This window comes from Cervus canadensis, chromosome 12 (genome assembly GCF_019320065.1).
Source record: "Cervus canadensis isolate Bull #8, Minnesota chromosome 12, ASM1932006v1, whole genome shotgun sequence".
Taxonomy (NCBI): Eukaryota; Metazoa; Chordata; class Mammalia; order Artiodactyla; family Cervidae; genus Cervus; species Cervus canadensis.
The window spans coordinates 20,049,386-20,066,639 of NC_057397.1; the positions used below are offsets into that span (position 1 = coordinate 20,049,386).

Consider the following 17,254-nt stretch of genomic DNA (forward strand, 5'->3'; position numbering starts at 1 on the left):
TATTCCCCATCCCCATCCCCCCTCCCGCCTCCCTCCCCATTCCATCCCTCTGGGTCTTCCCAGTGCACCAGCCCGGAGCATTTGTCTCATGCATCCAACCTGGTCTGGTGATCTGTTTCACCCTTGATAATATACATGTTTCGATGCTGTTCTCTCTAAACATCCCACCCTCGCCTTCTCCCACAGAGTCCAAAAGTCTGTTCTGTACATCTGTGTCTCTATATGCAAAACAGAAAAAAAGACACAGATGTAGCTGCTTCTTTTTGATGTATGACAGCAAACCACAAAATTCTGTAAAACAATTATCCTTCAATTAAAAAAAATTTTAATTTAAAAAAACCTTTTGTGTTGTGATAGACCTTGTTAAGAGGATGAAAAGACAAGTTACCAACTAAGAGAAAATGTTTGCCAACCACGTACACAAAAAGAGTTAGTATCTAGAATATACAAAGAAACCTTAAAATTCAACAGTAAAAGACCAAACAATTCACATAGAAAATGGACAAAAAGTATGACCTTGCCATGAACAGACTATTCAGGTGACAAATAGGCACGAAAAATGCTCAACATCCCACCCAGTCACTAGGGAAACCAGAAAAATACATATCTAGTTTGCAAGCAGAAAAGCAGTCATCAATAAGAAGGAATTATTCCTAAATCTTGTGAGAGCTGCTCATATAATTGAATGCTCACAGTTGTTATTTATTTAAATGTCTACTTAAATAATAGACATTTAAATACAAATCATAATTGAATCATTGACAGACTCTCTACAGACTCTCTACTTTTCTACAGACTCTCACACAGTAAAATTTAAAACAATTTGCCCTATTTATTTCAGAAAGAACAAACATGCTCTTTAAGATGAATGAATGTCCATCCATCCAACAAATGATAGGATCCTTTTGAATAAATCACATTCAAGTCAAATTCTAAGGATTTCCAAATATTCAGATCTTTTACACTTGAGTTTTTTGTGAATAGCCAATAGCTACATAGACAGTTATAAAATCTGTTCATGACTCCTGAATTAATATAGAAAATAAATCCACAGGGGCCATTTAACAACGACTCTATGATCAATAATAATATTTAAGTGATGACTTTCCCAAAGAACTTTCTGAGATGACCTGAGAGATCCCTTGTCTCTGTTGCTCCATCTTCCCACAATCCCTGCCACTCCTTGTACTTGCACACCCTCTGGAAATACAAGAAAATGACAAGATAAATAATATTTAGCAAAGTGTACTTGTTTCAGGTTTCACCTTGTGTGGAAGTAATAAAGCTTTTTAAAAATCTCCAATTCTTAAAAAAAAAAAATCTTCAATTCTGATGGCAGACAGTCTCAGGCCCCAATTCCACAAAAGCCCCTGGGAATGCCTGCAAGATATTAGGAATCAGGTCCCAGAAGAGCCGACATGGTCCCTGTTCCACGGACGAAGGAATTCAGGCCTGGGGAGGCTGGGGAACAACCCTCACAGCTAATCCACAGCGGAGACAGTGTGAGAATCTAGGTCACTCAACTCCTGGCCTGCTGCTCTTTCCAAAACATTACACTCGTTCTTAGAATTACCAGGAATTGCTTCCAATGAACAAAAATATTTCTACATTAAAACGTGGATTAGTGACACAGTGAAAGCAGGTGGTAAGTAGTTATCTAGTCAAGGCATCAGTGTTGGGAAATGCAATTTCAACTTTTTAATGGTAACTAAAACTCACAATAAGCCAAGTCAGGGTGACACTCTTGTTAGCCAATGTGGTCTCATACACAAAATATTTTTTTTATTTCCTGGACTCAACATCCTACCAAAAATAGAAAAGAAAAAAAACACTAAAATGACCAACTTGCTAGATCATTGAAGAAATTTTGACATAATGGTGAGAAAATCGGGAAGATCTAAACATGGAAAGCAGGAAGTGTGGGCTAGAGGAATTAGACTGGAATGGTGTGCTGACAATTCTGGGTCTTTTCCTCTCATGATGGTGGCCAGGAGCCCCACTCTCAATGCTATTTTATTAAAACTCACTCTTTTGGTGGATTTTACAAAATCCATGACCATGATGCCTCTCCCAGAAGAGTATTTTTATTATTCACACTATTGATGACTATAGGCTTGTTCACAAAAGTGCCCACACTAGGATTCACACCTCTCTTTGAAGCTCTTTTAATTTTTAATTTTATTTATCACTTGCTCAGCCAGTCTAGGGAATGAAATTCATCTTTGGGTAATTGTGATCTTGGCTTAAAAGGACATTAAAAGAACTAAAGAAAATAGAACATCTGTTAGGATGACACAAAAAAGGTACATCTTAAAATATTTAGCCTATGCACCAGTCAAATAAAAGAATCCTCTTTTATAAATGTAGTGAATGATTAATGGGCCATTTCAAGGCCAATTAAAAATCTCTATATACAGATCTACAAGCAATACAAGTGCACGGCTGCAAGAGACAAAAGATAAGCAGATGGCAATTTCAGTGCCAACTGACTGGCAGAAAGAAACCATTAGCATATTGTAGCTTGAAAAATGAACAGGACCAGAAAGGTGATCAGAGTTCAGTTAGACATCAGCTGATGCAGATGAGCAAACAGAAAAAAAAAAAAACCCAGAAACTAATGCAAGGAAGTAAGAACCGAAAGGACTAGCTGGGTGTGAAACGAAGGAGCCAGTCACAGGACAGATGTCTGAACAGGCACCTAGCTTCCCAAAAGCACCCATTAAATACAAAATAACGCAAGTGAAACAAAAGCTGGCACCATTCCTCAAAAAGGATTTTTCAGTCTGGGCACATTGAAAGTCTGAAAATAATGTCTGGGTCTTTTAAAAGTAATTTCCCCCAGGAGTTACCAGGAAAAATTTTCATTTCTGTACCTTCTTCTCAGAGCACAGAAAAGGTTTTCATGATATTAACATTTCTGGGGGAAAAACAATCCTTTACTCAGACATGTCAATGGAAACAAGAAATTATTGATCTATTGCTACTTACGGTGTGAGTTAGTCACTCAGTCGTGTCCAGCTCTTTGCAACCCCATGGACTGTAGTCCGCCAGGCTCCTCTGTCCATGCAAATCTCCAGGCAAGAATAGCAGAATGGGTAGCCATTCCGTTCTCCAGAGAATCTTCCTAACCCAGGGGTTGAACCCAGGTCTCCTGCATGGCAGGCAGATTCTTTACTGCTGAGCCACCAGAGAATTGATGCTTTGAGAAACAGTTCAGGGCAGAAAACACTGACTGGTGAGTTGATCCAGGCTAGTTATAGTACTGCACCTGGGATGTGGGCATGAAGCTGGGTTACAGGAGCTACTTTATAGCCAAGAAGCAACTGCTATGAGGAGGAAAAAGAGGCCAACATGAAAAGGACTGAATAAGGAAAAGATATCACTGCACCTTGGGTAATGCAGCAACTCTAAGCAGACTTACCCAGCACTATGAGGGGCATATGAATAAACCATACACATGGACACACAGGTACACAAACACATGCACAAACACAACATGCGTTTAAGACATCTAATCAAGTTCTTAGTTACTCTCAGCCAAACATATTGCAAATTGATTCACCAAGTATTCTTGAAAACACCTAAGTTTCAATTTCCATATAAGGTGTATATGAATGAACTCATGAATGGAGTTTCACCTTTTCTGGGAATTTCAAGCAGAAATTAAAGACTTATTACGGTGTTAAAGGGCTTCCCAGGTGGCACGAGTTGTATAGGACCCACCTGCCAATGTAGGAGACATAAGAGACGCAGGTTCAAGCCCTGGTTCAGGAAACAGTTCCTGGAGGAGGGCATGAAAACCCACTCCAATATTCTTTCCTGGAGAATCCCATGGACAGAGGAGCCTTGTAGGCTACAGTCCATAGGATTGCAAAAAGTCGGACACAACTGAACAGACTTAGCATGCACACTCGCATGCAGAGTGTTAAAATGCCTAATTTGGGGGGCTAAGTTTGGGGGAGTCCTTAATTCCTGAGATGAATATACACTGAAGAGTAGAGATATATTGACTTAATCTATTTCAGCAATAAAAACTTGAGGGATTTTGACAATATTAACGCCTTATGCATGTTAGTAAAATGATGGATACTGGACAGAGGTGAAGATCACAAATACCTTCCCTCACATGCTCCTGCTGCAGCCACAGGGACACAGGACAGGACACGGAGCCTGTAAGACTACAGTACTGCTTGGCCGTCAGTATGTTAGGCTTCCGTGTAAGCTGCTGCAGAGAAATAAAGGGCCAGCAGAAGGGAAGGGCGAGCACCGAGAAAGCTACTAATAACCCAGGTAGAAAGGCTTGGACGTGAGTGCCTGACAGGAGAAGTAGAAAGAAACAGAATCTGATATGTGTCAGAATTAAATTTCTAGGGACGTGATGAAGAAAAGGTAGCTGAGAGGATGACTGCCTTTAATAAAAGTCATTGCTCATTCTTCATTAAACCAAATATGCTTACTGGCACATTTTCAAGGAAAAAAAAAAAGCCACTAAGTAAATTCTACTTACACAAACCTGAGCGTTTTTACATCAGACACCACTTTATCTTTAAAATTATCTTTCCCCCACCCTCATTGCTTCTTGGCCTTTTGGCCAAGATCAAGTGCAATATCTGTTCTTAATCAGCTTAAAATTATCTCTCCTTCCCCAGTGGCTCAGACAGTAAAGAGTCTGCCTGGAAGGCAGGAGACTCAGGTTCGATCCCTGGGTTGGGAAGATTCCCCTGGAGAAGGGAATGGCAACCCACTCCAGTATTCCTGCCTGGAGAATTCCATGGACAGAGGCGCCTGGCGGGCTACCGTCCACGGGGTCGCACAGAGTCGGACACGACTGAACGACTAACACTTCCCTTTGATTAGATTGACACAGTTTTCTTTATGTACTCTCCCTCCTAGCATGGAAGTGTTATTCTCTTCTTATTTTTCAGTACTTACATAATTTTTAGGAAGCCATCCTAAGTTACCAAAAATCCAGAGTTAGTATCACTCTCCACCACAGAAAGAGGCGTGGCAATGATTTAGTGATGTCTTCTGTCCTTACAGTGTTTCCTTCATGTGGTCTAACTGTTCACTTCTCCCTCGCTTAAACTTGATCAGTGCTTAATCTCAGTTCATTCATATTTATCAACGTGTTTAAAAATGCTCTGCTTCTGCTTCCACCTTTGCTTCTTGCATATCGTATCTTATGGACTCAATTTCCTACTTACTGAGACACATGTATTTCTAGTGCTTTTAGCACATACCTCTGAGCTTCTAATGAACTCACAGTGTAACTTATGAATGAATTAGGTAGCTTCTAATGAATTGACAGTGTTTTTTTTTTCCACCCGCTTATGTTAAACAGATATTTATTCAAAGTAATTGCTATGGCTTTCCTGGTGGCTCGGTGGTAAAGAATCTGCCTACTAATGCAGGAGACATGGATTCGATCTCTAAGTCAGGAAGATCCCCTGGCGAAGGAAATGGCAACCCACTCTTGCCTGGGAAATTCCATGGACAGAGAAGCCTGGTGGGCTCTATAGAGCCTGTGGGGTTGCAGAAGAGTTAGACATGACTTAGTGACTGAACAATAACAATTTTCTACACTATATTTGACTTTTCATCAACTTTCAGTATATGTTTTATCTTTCTATGGAAAAAAAATGCTCAATAATAACAGTAAGTTAAGATGATATCTGGATATTAGACATTTCTTGGTATAAATCCTTCCCTTTCACCTGTAATTTTTCTATATGACATGGTTAATATTTTAACACATATTTCCACTTCTACTTCACTTTTCCCTCATTTTATGTCTTCCTTTTAAATGTTTTGGTTTCCTTTTTAATGATTTTCGTTTCTTTACTCATTGTATTTAAAACCTTTACATCCTACTGTCCATCAGGCAACATGATTCTTGACTTGTCCCTTTCTGAATACTAGTCAGTGCCCTTGTAACCTTGAACACATAATCACTGAATTTAAACTATAAGAAGCCAGAGCAAGCAGTTTTAGGATGTTATAAGCAGCAATTTCTGTTTTCCAGGCACTCCTGAACACTCTCCAGATGAAAATAAATTGCAGTCTTCTATCAATTGAAGTCTTTTTCCTGGGCTAGATGCCAGATTTAATAGTATTCATAATCACCTTCTTGCCAAATTGTTTTTAACCTACATTTGTTTTTTGTAAGAATTAAAAACACATTCTACAAACAAGTCTGAGTTTCTGACTACAATTACAAATTCAAATTATATACAAAAAAATACAAACTATTTATAATATATCTTAGAATATTACACGAAGAAAAGCATAAAAATTCATAGCTGATTATATGCTGACTTGTAAGTAAATGGAGCATTAGAAAAAAAATTTCCATCAAAAGCTACCATACAAGTAAGCTTCCAAAGATCCCAAATGTCACACTCATACCTACACATGGGCACGTACACACACACACACACAAGTACGTATGTATGCATTTATATTTGTTGATTCATATTTAAAACTACAGATGAAGTGATGTGTTAGCCACTCAGTCACGTCCAACTCTTTTCGACCCCATGGACTGTAACCCACTAACCTCCTCCATCTATGTAATTCCCCAGGCAAGAATATTACATATAAGAATATATAAAAAGGTAGATAGATAATTTATAATTTATATTAAAAACTTGAAATGAGAATCAAATAATATCCTAAGAAGTAATAGTCAGCTCTTTAAGAAAGATCTGATAGCTTAAATAAAGCTGTTGAAAACACATGCTTGCTTAACCCAAAATTTGCATTATCTAAAATATACAAAGTGAGATTAAAACAAATTTTCATACTTTAATGATATTTGTGGTCCTATCTTACATGAAAGAAAACATGGATTTCTTGGATGTTTCTCCTAGCAATGAATATTCATGATATTTGACCTAAAGTTGGGAAATATAATTAATTATTAGCACTAAGTGATACTAAGTTATAAATGAAACTTTTAATATTGGTCACAATATCCTGTGATCTTGTTGAAACATAATTTTCCTCAAGATTTTTTCCTCTGAAACTTGGGAGTTGGATTAAATGATCCTCAAGCATTCTCTCAGTTTTAACAGTTTATGATGATAAAAAGAAAAAATTCCTTAAATAAAAATGCAGATGATGAAAAGGAAATTGACCATATTTTTCACTAAATCATTAAAAAATCATTTCTGACATGATGCTCTTCCAAAAGAAAGTTTATATAACACACTTTATAGAATGCGGACAAAGAAAGGCATTTTACAGGCACAAAGAAAATTACACACTGCCGCTGAATTCCTCCACTGTAACCAACAGGTGCAGCCGCCAGTTAAGTCCTCTGGAGTGTTCACACGTGGCCACCTCGGGCACCGTGTCAGTGAGCTCCCCCAGCCACAGGAAGTCATGGTCACACTACAGCCCTGAACCCGGATGCTTGGGCTGGCATGCAAGGCTTTCAACTGTTAAAAGTGACTATCGATGTTTATTTTAAATCTCCTGAGTTAAAGTATTTGATTTCTTCTAGTTTACCTTCTCTGTGCATTTTGACTCCAGTTTTAGTTACCAATCAACAGGTAAAAACAGAGGCTCACCTGGTGACATATTCTCAACAGAGTAGACACATTTCTATATTTTTATGTTCTTTTCTATAATTTTTAACTCATTTATGTATTTCTGGCTGTGCTGGGCCTTCATTATTTCAAGGGCTTTTTCTCCAGTTGCAGTGAGTGGGGGCTATTCTCTAGTTGCAGTGCACGGGCTTCTCTGTATGCTGGCTTCTCTCGTTGCAGGGTGTGAGTTCTAGGGTGTGCAGGCTCAGTAGTTGCAGCCCTCAGGCTGCAGAGTGCAAGCTCAATGGTTGTGGCTCTCGAGCTTAGTTGCTCCAAGACATGTGGGATCTTTCCAGACCAGGGATCGAACCTGTGTCTCCTGCATTGGCAGGCAGATTCTTTACCACTGAGCCACCAGAGAAGTCCTGCATTTCTACATTAATGTGATTTTTGTAAAGCACTGTGTTCACTGATTATAGATAGACAACTTAGATGAAATGAACACACATTTGCCTTTTAAAGGTGCTCCTGCATCATTATCCCACCAGCTGTGCTGAACAGACGACACCCGCCTTCTGACGGTGTCCAGTCAACAGCCGCCGAACAGAAAGACTGACTCACCAGGCCTCTTCACTGCCCAGCGGGCAATTTCAAAAAGTGAAAATGAAAGTGTTAGTCGCTCAGTCATGTCCGACTCTTTGTGACCCCATGGGCTGTAGCCCGCCAAGCTCCTCTGTCTACGAAAGAAAAGAAAAAGCATCAGATAAATTAATCTCTTCTATTTGAAAATAGAGGAATATATCACTTGACTTAGAAAATCCCTTCCACTTAAAGGTCTCAAGGTACTTTTTAAAGAGCATTTCTTTAACTTTCCCATAGGTGTGTGAAGAACACAGTGGTCATGAGTTAGAAATGATAGAGAACAGGTGGAGAAACCACGGCAGGTGCACATGCAGACCCCAGTGTGACTCCCAGTGATGAACCCTCTGGGTGAGGATGACGTCAGTGTAGGTCCATCACTTGTAACACGTGTGCCAGCTGATGGGGACATTGACAGGGGAGGCTGTGCACAGGTGGGGAAATCTCAGTCTTTCTCTTCAGTTTTGTTGCAATCCTAAAAGTCCTTTAAGAAACAAAGTCTATTCAAACACCAAACAAATGAGAATGGGTGTGTGTGTTACCGCACATGGCTGTGGTGCAACCCACTCTGACAAGTGAGAAAACTCTGGTGGAAAAAGACGATCATCTGGAGAGACCAACAGGACAGGCGGAGGAGGAAAGCCTGAGGCAGTGACAACAACCAAGAAGAGAGGGAGCATAAACCTGGAAAAGTGGGCCAGGACTGAACGATGGTCCCCGAGATCATTCATGATCCTCTAAACACAAAGATTCTGAGCACTATTTCCAGGCACCAATTAAATAGAAATGTGTCACCCCAGTGTCTGATTTATAATATTTAATCTTCACCTCCCCTTGCTCACAGTCCTTGGACTGCAACAGGATCAAACCAGTCAATCTTAAAGGAAATCAACCCGGCATATGCATTGGAAGGACTGAAGCTGAAGCTGAAGCTCCAATACTTTGGCCACCTGGTGCGAAGAGCTGACTCACTGGGAAAGATCCTGATGCTGGGAAAGACTGAGGGCAGGAGAAGAAGAAGGTGGCAGAGGATGAGATGGTTGGATGGCATCACCAACTCGATGGACATGAATTTGAGCAAATTCTGGGAAATAGCGAAGGACAGGGAAGCCTGGTATGCTGCAGTCCGTGGGGTTGCAAAAAATTGGACACAACTTAACAACTGAACAACAACCACCTTCACACCCATGTACTAATGGTCCTGGATCTGGGCATATGGCATCTTAAGGGCAAGGGCGACAGAGTGGACTTGGGTGGGAGACGCCCCCTGTGCTCACTTCTTCCATGTGGTGCCCAGCAGCTGGCATCGGGAGCAAGACTCTGTTCGTCACCTGATAATTTGTGTTTTTTTGGTGTGCAGGGAAAAATCACAAACAGAAAGACACCAAGAGTGCTAAGCGTACACACAGATGGGGTGAAGGACAGATCAGAGCAGAGGAGTCAGAGTCACCTGGCAGAGCTGTGAGACGAGGGGCCTGGATGGGGATTCCGTTCAGTCTGCCTAACGAAGGAAGAAAGGAACTGAACTGACATCGCATGAGAGACGAGGAAAGCTTCGCGGCTTGGCCAGAGGGTCAGGCTGTCTTTGGAATGTCTCTCATCTCTTCTTTAATAAAAAGTTAAAGAAAAAGGAAGTCTTGGGAATCTTTAGATTTATCAGCAAGGAAATTGCTGAGAACCGAGGAAAATGTCTGTCTTCACCATTCCCTTTGAAAGTCACTTCTAAGAGAACACATGAAAGTGAAGTGCACGATCTGGGTCCTGCGTGAATCTGGAGCTCACAACAAAAGCTTTCTACCTAATGCGCCGGACTCGCAATAACCTCTCTTGGCAAAAGGAGACGAAGGCACACCATAGACCGGGATTTATTTATTTTGGAGAAAATCATAGGTTTTTGTACTTATGCATTTGCTTTCACTTATAATCTCTTTAATGAGTCCACGTGAAAAGAGCTCCCAGCAGGATGTTAGACAATTTGTTATTATGCGAAAATCTGAAAAATGAAAAATAACTTTTAGCTACCACTGAGTAATGATGAGTTTAAGGGGCAAGTTTTTTTCACTTAATTATGAACATAAATACATTTAAAAGTATTGTCCTATACTTCTCAATATTGTACATTTATAATCTTTGATAATTAAAAAAAATTCAATAACAACAACAAAAAAGTATTTGGGGGAGAAAGGGTGAAAACAAAGCAGAATGTCAACTATGCAAGGATTTGTTTTAAAGAGTTACAGGTACTCATCTCTTGCTATTTGATATTTTCTCCTTGCTCCTTTGAGTTTTTTGTTTTGTTTATTTAGAGATCACAAATGCTGAAGAAAAATTCACAGAAATAAGGTTTTAAACAGATAAGAAATCAAGATGGATGGTGTATTCATCAAAAAGAACAGCACAATAAAACATTCATGATGCAGCAGGCTGCAGAGGAGCGTGGTGGATGGCAACCCTGTGCACTTCAGCTTTCAGCCAGCTGACGTTTTACTAAACTACAGTCCCAGCTGGTGCTGCTGTGGTCTCTGGTCCCTCCAAGCCCTGGTCTCTGGTCCCTCCAAGTCCCTTCCCAGCCCTGGTTATGCTATCCAGGGTGCCTCCAAGCTTCCTCTCCCTAGTCAGATTCCACGAAGAAGTGATGGAGAAAGTTGAAGGTAGTGGAGACCCAGAACACAGAACACAGGATTTCCTCCTCTCTGCTCCTCGGACATCCCTGCACCGTCTGGCCATCCCACTTCCCCTGCTGTGGCCAGAAAAACCATGGCTGCACTGGAATCAGCTAGGGACTGTTGGGTCTCCAGCACCAGCGAACGCATCTTCTACAGAAATCACAGGGCTAGAGGAGGACAAGACAGCAGTCTCCACAGCACAGAGGAAAGACAACTCCAGGCCACTCACCTCTGGAGCCTGGAGGATGGGAGCAGAGACCCTCAGACACGTCTAGGAGATGCCAACAGTCACCCACACCAACTTCTCGCTGAGTCCTCCTTCACAACAAGTGTTCCCGCCTCAAAATGAAGTGAGGTCATCTGACCACGCTGACTCATCAGTGTTCTGCCTGTAGCTTCACTCTGACTGTTTTACCTGTTAGAGGTGAAGGTGAAGGGCAGCCGCCAGAGCCATTCTTTTTATGGGTTTAGAGACATGATGCACAGCTGAGTAAATAAACGTTTTCCCCTGACTCTTTCTATTTTGATTCCTTATACTCATCTTCCCCCACCCCACCCCATTCACCAAAGTCCTAAGCAATGATTGGAGAAGAGCAATGGACAGTTAGGTTAGGGAAGATGTGCATGAAATTCCTTCCCCACCACAAACCCTAACCCTATCTTAGCGAATACTGGAACAGAATCTCAACAGTGGATGGAGAAATAGCTCATAGCACATTGTGGCTCAACCTTGGGGAAAGCCACATCATTTTTGGACAATTTATGCATTTTTCATTTTTGCCAGGCTACAAGCTCACTTCATTATTTTACAACTAGTGTAGTTCAATGTGATAACAACAGAAAAATAACTGTTGTTCATTCTCTCACCATCTTTAAAAGGCTGGAAATTGCATCAATAATCAGAGAAAATAAGATGTTATTTACTTTCTGAGACAGTGGGTGGTGGTGGTTTAGTCACTAAATCATGTCTGACTCTTGGGATCCAATGGACCATAGCCTGCCAGGATTCTCTGTCCATGGGATTCTCCAGGCAAGAATACTGGAGTGGGTTGTCATTTCCTTCTCCAGTGTATCTTCCCGACCCAGGAATCAAACCCGGGTCTCCTGACAGTAGACCAGAATTAACTGTTTATCCAGCAAAACAAATCAAGGAAGAAAAAAAAACACAGCATTTCCATCATTACTGATTTTGAATCAAGATATATAAATATTGAAAAATCACTGTCAAAACCTTTTCTTAATTTTATGTAAATGGTGACAAAATGTTCCAAATTCATGTTATTTCAGCATTAGTCTGTGTCATACACTTTATTATGTTCCCCAAATCAAAGATTACTTCTACTTGTTAATTCTGTAACTGCTTGTCTCCAAAAGATTAAAGATCACTCTTTAAGTCTCAGTATCTTTTTCTATAAAATTGGGACATGATATGATAATAATAATTATTTACCCCCTATACTACTATCTCAGCAACAGCACTAAAACAGTAATATTGTTTTGGGAGTCTGTTTAGCAGGGATGCAAAAATGTATGCCTGTATTCTGTTTTTTCTTTCTTTTGTCCAGCTTCCTGAAGTTACTCTTCAGAACATTTCTGCAATGTTTCTGGTGATTTCTGCTTGCAGAAGCTTTCCTTTGATTGCTTTACTCCCAACACAGACTTAAAGAGCACTTCTTCCTGTATTGGGAGGGTTGTGTAATTATTTGCTGCTGATGTCATCTGTCAAAGACACTTGGTCAAAAAAGTAATATTTTGGCAACATCCTCTGCCTGGAAATTAATATAAGGACTGACCGCTCTCCTGGGGCAGAAACATACATGTTAAGAAAGGAAAACTGTGAATGAGTTTTCTTAGGAAAAAGTTCTGAGAAGGAGAGAAAAATGAATCTTCGGCCTAAATTTTAGGTAAACGTTCCAAAAAGCACCCATTGGAAATTAAAGAGACTTCTGAGAAGGAGAGAAAACTTCATACTCAGCTAAGACTCCCTGAGAAAGCCTCTTTAAAGATGCCTCGGCCTTGGTAAGGTGGATGCCTGGTAATGAAGTCATCTCTTGGGCTGGCCGGCTCTGGGTCCATCCACGCCACTTCATAAACCCCTAGCAGGACGTGGTTAGGAGTCTGTCCTCTCCAAAGCAGCAAAATCAAGGTGTTTGCAGGCACAGCCAGTATTCCTTCTGGACACAGAATACCAAGGTCTTCTTCTTCTTGATGTTTTACTTTTTAAACTTTTTTAGACAGAATCACTAAAGATTCCAAAAGAAGCATACAGCAATAGAGATGCAGATGTAGAGAACAGATGTGTGGACATGGAGGGGGGTGGAAAGGGGAGGGTGGGATGAATAGGGAGAGTAACATTGACATAAATACACTTCCATGCATAAAAAAGACAGCTAGTGGGAAGCTGCTATATAGCACAGGGAGCTCATCTCGGTGTTCTGTGATGACCTAGAGGGGTGGAACTGAGGGGGGAGGGTGGCAGGGAGGCTCAAGAGGGAGGGAATATAAGTATACATATGGCTGATTCACACAGGTGTACAGCAAGAACTAACACAACATTCTAAAGCAACCATACTCCAATAAAGACAGAGGGGAACAAAAAGAAAAAATAGGGCACTAAAGCAATATTGTTTCAATTTTATAAAAATAAAAGTGTATGTAAATATGTATCAAAAACAGAATAAAAGTACACACACCAAGAAAAAAAAAAGCATGCAAAACACTTGGCTTGATGAGGTTAGGGTACACATGCAAGATAAACACAAGGAGCCGATGAACCAAGGATGCCCAGATCTCACCAATCTGCAAACCGCAGGTGCCACTGGAGAAGAACAGCCCAGCTGTCAGGGGCCCTAGTACCAACTGGGAGTTAGACCAAACGTCAGAATCCTGAGCAGTTTGGCAGAGGCCTTCCTGCAATTTCCTGCCTGTGTGCATCAAGCTCTAAACCTGCTTGAGCATTTCAAGCCATGTGGCTCCAGCAAATGTGCAGAGATTCCTTTCCTTGGCAATGTGCTTTAAAAAAAAAATAGTTTATGATGCTTGAAGATACGGCTTATCTACCAGAGAAAAGCCTAACTTTGGTAAAGTTCCAGGATTTTCCACCCATTCCTTCTGTTCACAGGGAAGATGAAAACAGGGGTTTTGTGCTGCCTGTGTGGGCCTCCTGCCTCACTTAGAAGGCTGTTCTCATGCAAGTGCGGGGGGTAGGGGGAGGACCTGTCACAGGACTGTCCCACAGGACTTCCATCAAGTCCCACCAATGAGGACCTAGTCTCTGTATCCTGCTGCTGCTAAACTAGTTATGTGAGGATGTGGGGTGACAGGCAGAGTCATCCTGAATTTCTTCATACTAAGAAGAAAAGCTATGACAAATCTAGACAGCATATTAAAAAGCAGAGATGTTACTTTGCTGACAAAGGTCTGTCTAGTCAAAGCTATGGTTTTTCCAGTAGTCAAGTATGGATGTGAGAGTTGGACCATAAAGAAAGCTGAGCACCGAAGAACTGATGCTTTTGAATTGTGGTGTTGGAGAAGACTCTTGAGAGTCCGTTGGACTGCAAGGAGATCAAACCAATCAATCCTAAAGGAAATCAGTTCATTGGAAGGACTGATGCTGAAGCTGAAGCTCCAATACTTTGGCCACCTGATGTGAACAACTGACTCATTAGAAAAGACCTGGATCTGGGAAAGATTGAAGGTGGGAGAAGAAGGGGATGACAGAGGATGAGATGATTGGATGGCATCACCAACTCGATGGACATGAGTTTGAGCAAGCTCTGGGAGCTGGTGATGGACAGGGAAGCCTGGTGTGCTGCAGTCCACGGGGCTGCAAACTGTTGGACACAACTGAGCGACTGAACTGAACTGAGAAATACCTTAGTAGAATAATTTTACTTTAATATTTAACGTCTTATTTCAACAAACAATTTCAAAGTTAAGGGGGAAAAAATTCTGATTTGAAACTGGGCTGTGTACACCAATTCGCCTCATTCTCTTTCAAGATTCCACGGAAATAACAGCCCAGATGGTCAACGCAAATAGATAAACACATAACAATCAAAAGGCCAGAATGGGGGAGATCACCAATAGGCAGAAGATTTCAGCAAATTCTGGAAACACATGAAATTCTTGGGAGAAGGCTGACAGATGAAATGGATGAGATGCTCTTGCTCAGAGAGAGCCCTGAGGCAGGAAGCACCTGACTGTCTGGGCAGAGACTCCGCCCTCGAGGGTGGGGGCAGGCATGGAGGGGGGACTGCAGAGGGGCTCACAAAGCCCTTGGTAGAGAAATACAGCTAACTGGTACCTGGAACGCCTGTAAGGACCCCAGCTGCTGACAGGAAAATACATGTACATGCCCAGTTGCTTCAGTCCGACTGAAGTGTCCGACTCTTTGCAACCCTCTGGACTGTAGCCAGCAAGACTCCTCTGTCCACCGGGATTCTCCAGGCAAGAGTACTAATGCAGATTGCCATTTCCTTCACCGGGGATCTTTCCAACCCAAGGGATCAAACCCAAGTCTCCTGCATTGTAGGCAGATTCTTTACCACTGAGCCACCAGGGAAGCCCAGTAGGAAAATATACATATATAATCCTTATTGTTAGTATAAATGCCTCTCTAAAGAAGCTAAACAAACTGACAGAAGAAAAGTAATGGATTTTGGGTGAAGCTGGACTTGAGAGAAATCCCCTCTTAGTATGTTGGGAGGAGAAATCTGCCATTTTCCCACCCAATTATCCAAACTAAAACTCCCACCAAGGGGAAATTTTGTAAGAAAACAGACCTGCCTAACAGAGGGCAAGAGACATTCAGACCACCTCCCCAGTATCTTCAGTTATGAATAGACAACCAAGGAGAGCAAGAAAGAGCAGGTTAGTCAGGACCAGGACAAAGACAGGCCAAGACAGACAGAAGAAAACTAGGCAGGACTCTGAGTCCACCCATGTGTCTATCCATACATACTATACCCTTTTCCTCCCAATAAACACTCTATTTGTTTCACTGCTTTCTATCCCTATGTGGAAATTCCTTTCTACACAGCTGACACGCCACCCCCCTTCCCAGGACCATACCCTTCATCACAGGACTCCAGCAAGACAAACAAAACTAAAGTGTATTAAAATAAATTAATTAATTAAAAAATAAAAAAATTTTAAACTAAAGGATGTGATTATATGCATTATGATTCCTCTTCTTCTCTATGCAAACATGCATGACTGGAACAAAGACTTGAGGAAGTGGCTAACTAGCTTTTAATTTTACCATTTTGTATATTAACATTAAAGGACAACCTTGTAGAAACCTTCAAACTACTAGTTCACACTGTTTTTCGGATCTATTTTAATTTAGACAGATTTCCAATTAAGTTGAGCTGTGTAATTCTTCATTTGCTTTCTTTTTGGGAGACATGCCATATTTTCAGGACTCGAGCAGAGTCACCACTTAATGCCTCGTCCAGATTGTAAAAGCGAATATTCTGGTTTACGAATAACCTAGGCCTGCTTTTCCTCTTTCCCACTTTCTAAGCTTCTTTTGAACAAATTCTTTATTAGAATTGTCACCATAAATAAAACTGAAGTTTAGCAGAGGTGCTTTTCATTAGCACTATTCCCTCCACCACCATCAGCTGTGCACCCGGTGTGGTCTGCATGGGTACCTGGTCCCCAGACAGAAGGTCCCAAAATCAATAGAGCTCTCTGCTGGGAGGGTACCTCACACATCGAGCCCACTACAAGCAGGGCCAGAGACAATGGAAGGGTTAAAAGAGCATGCAGTGTTTTATTTGATATCATACCGTGATATCAAGAACAAGTCATACAGTTACACTTCTCATCAATAGAATTGTATTCCACAGTAATGAAAAGAATTGACAAATATTAACTTTCACAGTTGAATATTTTATATGAGCAATTTATACTAAGTCCTTCATAAGGAACGCATAACCTCTTCCAGCACAGACCTACTAAGAACCTGCTAATCACAGCCTATTTGTTTCCTCCAATGTGCCCCTGGAATAAATCTCCCTAGTTCCAGACTCACCTACCAGGATGGCTGGTAGATTGAATGCTTTCTGCTGGACTTCAATCTCAAACACGGTAGGATATGCCACTAGTGTTTGAATTCACTACTAATGAATGTGGAAAATGCACAAAATCAGATTTTGTTCCCAGCAGGGAAGTAAGACAACCCAGAGAGTTCTATCTGATTATAAACCAGACGTATTTAAACGGTTTGTCCACATAATTTGACAAATTTCTAACAAAATTTTTTCCAAAAATATTTTTATTACTTTATACTAATTCTAAAGTGTTAGTCACTCAGTTGTGTCCTACTCTCTGTGACCCCAAAGATTGTAGCCCACCAGGCTCTTCTGTCCATGGAATTCTCCAGGCAAAAATACTGAAGTGGGTTGCATATGA

At 41.1% G+C, this 17,254-nt stretch overlaps 1 pseudogene; it reads left to right on the forward strand.

The window, feature by feature from the left end:
- The first annotated feature begins 4,571 nt into the window (after nt 1-4,571).
- LOC122451559 lies at nt 4,572-4,645 on the forward strand (annotated as a pseudogene).
- Nucleotides 4,646-17,254: the final 12,609 nt, after the last annotated feature.